Genomic DNA, 6,000 nt, shown 5'->3' on the forward strand with positions numbered 1-6,000 from the left:
CCCTACTCAGTTGCCTTGCCACCATTCAAGAGGAACCTGGGGTAATTGGTCCTGATGCAGTCTTTCCAGAAGATCTATTTCACCAACCAAAAGGGACTTTTCAACTGCCCCACTAAATTCTCCCAGAAGTTTTCAAGTGATATATGGTAACTTATGCCTTTCCAAGGGGAAAAATATTTTTGACAGTCTTAACTTCAGAAGAAAGAAATCTGTGAAAAAGTATCTGTAGCCTCTTCTACACTTTTCTTAAGTCCATCTCTGCAGCTCTTCATCTCTGGTTTCTCTGTGAGCTCTTTGAGCAGGTTTTCATATCGCCTTGCCTGCTGTAAACCAACCACTGATGATCACCCAGTGCTTTATTAGGCCACTAAATGATTTCCCTTAGGTCTGCCTTTCCGAGCCCAGTCACAGGGCAAGCACTTCATTTCATGGTTGTCTTAAAAATAATGTTAGGCCCAACATCAGTTTTTTGTTTTAACTTGTAGGCTAAAATTAGTACCACTGACTTAGCACCCAAGCCATGGATTTCTCAGTAAGCTCTTACATAGTTGACAGCCACCCTTAAGATCTAGAACATCATCCAGATGCTTAGAAAGGAGTGGAAGGTAGTCGCTAAACTCTATCTTCATATCATCCGCACTAACACATTGTTGCAAGATCATAAATGCACTTAATATCTTTTAACCTCAGAAATGCAATTCCTTATTATTCAACAAGCAGGACTATGACAAGGACAATTATTCATCCAGTTTTCTAATGTGTTCATTTTTATCTTGTTAATTGTGACATAAACCTAAAATTATTAAGCATTCTTAGGAAAAAAAAACTCTCAGCATGCTACATGAGAAACAAATCAAAGTCACGTCCTGTGGTTAAGAAAATAGTGTTAAAAGGCTTGTTAAGAACCTCTAATTGCTTCGTTGACATCATACCGGTCTTTTAAAACAATCGAAGTAAATTAAGAATAATGAATCAGAAACTTGAGCATTCTATTACCCTAATAATATATTTTAAAACAAAGGAAAAGCCTCTCTTAGGGATTGAAACCAAATAGAGTATATAATTAACTTCATCTATAATATAAAGTATATTTGGGTTTTGAATCTATTAATCTGAATTGCATGACTTTAAGATTACAATACTATTAGCACATATTACTTTTGGGGATCAAAACTTCTGGATCGGGGTGGACGTTCAAGATGGCGGAAGAGTAAGACACGAAGATCACCTTCCTCCCCACAAATACATGAGAAATACATCTACATGTGGAACAGCTCCTACAGAACACCTACTGAACGCTGGCAGAAGACCTCAGACCTCCCAAAAGGCAAGAAACTCCCCCACGTACCTGGGTAGGGCAAAAGAAAATAGAAAAAACAGAGACAAAAGGATAGGGACGGGACCTGCACCAGTGGGAGGGAGCTGTGAAGGAGGAAAGATTTCCACACACTAGACGCCCCTTCGCGGGCAGAGACTGCGGGTGGCGGCGCGGGGGAAGCTTCGGAGCCGCGGAGGAGAGCGCAGCAACAAGGGTGCGGAGGGCGAAGCAGAGAGATTCCCGCACAGAGGATCGGTGCCGACCAGCACTCACCAGCCCGAGAGGCTTGGCTGCTCACCCGCCAGGGCGGGCGGGGCTGGGAGCTGTGGCTCGGGCTTCGGTCGGAGCGCAGGGAGAGGATTGGGGTTGGTGGCGTGAACACAGCCAAAAGGGGCTAGTGCACCACGGCTAGCCAGGAGGGAGTCCAGGAAAAGTCTGGAGCTGCCGAAGAGGCAAGAGACATTTTCTTCCCTCGTTGTTTCCTGGTGCGCGAGGAGAGGAGATTCAGAGCGCTGCTTAAAAGAGCTCCAGAGACGGGCGCGAGCCGCGGCTAACAGCGCAGACCCCAGAGACGGGCATGCGACGCTAAGGCTGCTGCTGCCGCCACCAAGAAGCCTGTGTGCGAGCACAGGTCACTCTCCACACCTCCCCTCCCGGGAGCCTGTGCAGCCCGCCACTGCCAGGGTCCCATGATCCAGGGACAAGTTCCCCAGGAGCACACACGGCACACCTCAAGCTGTTGCAAAGTCACACCGGCCTCTGCCACCAGCGGCTCGCCCAGCATTCCAACTATAACTACCGTACCCCAGCCTCCCCCAGGCCTGAATAAGCAAGAGCCCCCTAATCAGCCGCTGCTTTATCTCCCTCCTGTCTGGGCAAGCAACAGATGCCTGAGACAACCTACATGCAGAGGCAGGGCCAAAACTAAAGCTGAACCCCAGGAGCTGTGCAAACAAAGAAGAGAAAGGGAAATCTCTCCCAGCAGCCTCAGGAGCAGCAGATTAAATCTCCGCACTCAACTTGATGTACCTGCATCTGTGGAATACCTGACTAGACAATGAATCATCCCAAAATTGAGACGGTGAATTTTGGGAGCAACTGTACACTTGGGGTTTGCTGTCTGCGACAGATTTGTTCCTGATTTTTATGTTTATATTAGTTTTAAGTGCTTCTTAACATTGGTGGATTTGTTTACTGATTTGGTTGCTCTCTTTATTATTTATTTTAATAATTTTAAAAATTCTTAAATTTATTACTTATTTTATTTTTTTCTTTCTCTTTTTCTCTTTTCTCTTCTGAGCCACGTGGCTCACAGGGTCTTGGTGCTCCTGCCAGGTGTCAGACCTGAGCCTCTGAGGTGGGAGAGCTCAGTTCAGGACATTGGTCCACCAGAGACCTCCCAGCTCCATGTAATATCAATCAGCATGAGCTCACCCAGAGATCTCCATTTCAACGCTAAGACGCAACTCCACCCAACTGCCAGCAAGCTCCAGTGCTGGAAGCCCGCCATATGCCAAACAACTAGAAAGACAGGAACACAACACCACCCATTAACAGAGAGGCTGACTAAAATCATACCAAGTTCACAGACACCCAAAACACACCACCAGACATGGCACTGACCACCAGAAGGACAAGATCCAGCCCCATCCAGGAGAACACAGGCACCTGTCCCCTCCACCAGGAAGCCTACACAAGCCACTGACCAACCTCAACCACTGGGGGCAGACACCAAAAACAACAGGAACTACAAGCCTGCAGACTGCGAAAAGGAGACCCCAAACACAGTAACTTAAGCAAAATGAGAAGACAGAGAGATATGCAGCAGATGAAGGAACAAGGTAAAAACCCACCAGACCTAACAAATGAAGAGGAAATACGCAGTCTACCTGAAAAAGAATTCAGAGTAATCATACTAAAGATCATACAAAATCTTGGAAACAGAATGGAGAAAATAAAAGAAACATTTAACAAGGAACTAGAAGAACTAAAGAGCAAACAAACTATGATGAACAGCACAATAAAGGAAATTAAAACTTCTCTAGAAGGAATCAATAGCAGAATAACTGAAGCAGAAGAACGGATAAGTGAGCTAGAAGATAAAATAGTGGAAATAAGTACCACAGAACAGAATAAAGAAAAAAGAACAAAAAGAATTGAGGATAGTCTCAGAGACCTCTGGGACAACATTAAATGCACCAACATTCTAATTATAGGGGTCCCAGAAGAAGAAGAGAAAAAGAAAGGGTCTGAGAAAATATTTGAAGAGATTATAGTTGAACACTTCCCTAACATGGCAAAGGAAACAGGCAAACAAGTCCAGGAAGTACAGAGTCCCATACAGGATAATTCCAAGGAAAAACACGCCAGGACACACATTATTAAACTATCAAAAATTAAATACAAAGAAAACCTATTAAAAGCAGCAAGGGAAAAACAACAAATAACATACAAGGGAATCCCCATAAGGTTAACAGCTGATCTTTCAGCAGAAACTCTGCAAGCCAGAAGGGAGTGGCAGGACATATTTAAAGTAATGAAAGGGAAAAACCTACAAACAAGATTACTCTACTCAGCAAGGATCTCATTCAGATTTGATGGAGAAATTAAAACCTTTACAGAGAAGCAAAAGTTAAGAGAATTCAGCACCACCAAACCAGCTTTACAACAAATGCTAAAGGAACTTCTCTAGGCAGGAAACACAAGAGAAGGAAAAGACCTAAAAAAACAAACCCAAAACAATTAAGAAAACGGTAATAGGAACATACATATCGATAATTACCTTAAATGTCAATGGATTAAACGCTCCAACCAAAAGACATACACTGGCTGAATGGATACAAAAACAAGACCCACATATATGCTGTCTACAAGAAACTCACTTCAGACCTAGGGACACATACAGACTGAAAGTAAGGGGATGGGAAAAGGTATTCCATGCAAATGGAAATCAAAAGAAAGCTGGAGTAGCAACTCTCGTATCAGACAAAATGGACTTTAAAATAAAGACTATTACAAGATACAAAGAAGGACACTACATAATGATCAAGGGATCAATCCAAGAAGATATAACAATTGTAAATATCTGTGCACTCAACATAGGAGCACCTCAGTACATAAGGCAAATGCTAACAGCCATAAAAGGGGAAATCGACAGTAACACAATCATAGTAGGGGACTTTAACACCACACTTTCACCAATGGACAGATCATCCAAAATGAAAATAAATAAGGAAACAAAACCTTTAAATGATACATTAAACAAGATGGATTTAATTGATATTTAGAGGACATTCCACCGAAAAACAGCAGATTACACTTTCTTCTCAAGTGCTCATGGAACATTCTCCAGGATAGATCATGTCTTGGGTCACAAATCAAGCCTTGGTAAATTTAAGAAAACTGAAATCGTATCAAGTAGCTTTTCCAACTATAACACTATGAGACTAGATATCAATTACAGGAAAAAATGTAAAAAATATAAACACATGGAGGCTAAACAATATACTACTAAATAACCAAGAGATCACTGAAGAAATCAAAGAGGAAATCAAAAAATACCTAGAAACAAATGACAATGAAAACACGACAACCCAAAACCTATGGGACTCAGGAAAAGCAGTTTGAAGAGGGAAGCTTACAGCAATAAAATCCTACCTCAAGAAACAAGAAACATCTCAAATAAACAACCTAACCTTACACCTAAAGCAATTAGACAAAGAGGAACAAAAAATCCCCAAAGTTAGCAGAAGGAAAGAAATCATAAACATCAGATCAGAAATATATGAAAAGAGAAATGAAGGAAATGATAGCAAAGATCAGTAAAACTAAAAGCTGAGGTTCTTTGGGAAGATAAACAAAATTGGTAAACCATTAGCCAGACTCATCAAGAAAAAAAGGGAGAAGACTCAAGTCAATAGAATTAGAAATGAAAAAGTAGCAACTGACACTGCAGAAGTACAAAGGTTCATGAGATTACTACAAGCAATTCTATGCCAATAAAATGGACAACTTGGAAGAAATAGAAAAATTCTTAGAAAAGCACAACCTTCCAAGGCTGAACCAGGAAGAAATAGAAAATATAAACAGACAAATCACAAGCACTGAAATTAAACTGTGATTAGAAATATTCCAACAAAGGCCCAGGATCAGATGGCTTCACAGGTGATTTCCATCAAACATTTAGAGAAGAACTAACACCTATCCTTCTCAAACTCTTCCAACATATAGCAGAGGGAGGAACACTCCCAAACTCATTCTACGAGGCCACCATCACCCTGATACCAAAACCAGACAAAGATGCCACAGAAAAGATAACTACAGGCCAATATCACTGATGAACATAGATGCAAAAATCATCCACAAAATACTAGCAAGCAAAATCCAACACCACATTAAAAGGATCACAGACCAAGATCAAGTGGGGTTTATCCCAGGAATGCAAGGATTCTTCAATATATGCAAATCAATCAATGTGATAAACCATATTAACAAATTGAAGGAGAAAAACCATATGATCATCTCAATAGATGCAGAAAAACCTTTGGACAAAATGCAACACCGATTTATGATAGAAACCCTCCAGAAAGTAGTCACAGATGGAACTTACCTTGACAGAATAAAGGCCATGTATGACAAACTGACAGCCAACACCGTTCTCAATGGTGAAAAACTGAAACCAT

The sequence above is a fragment of the Delphinus delphis genome, chromosome 21 (assembly GCF_949987515.2).
Source record: "Delphinus delphis chromosome 21, mDelDel1.2, whole genome shotgun sequence".
In the NCBI taxonomy this organism is placed as follows: Eukaryota; Metazoa; Chordata; class Mammalia; order Artiodactyla; family Delphinidae; genus Delphinus; species Delphinus delphis.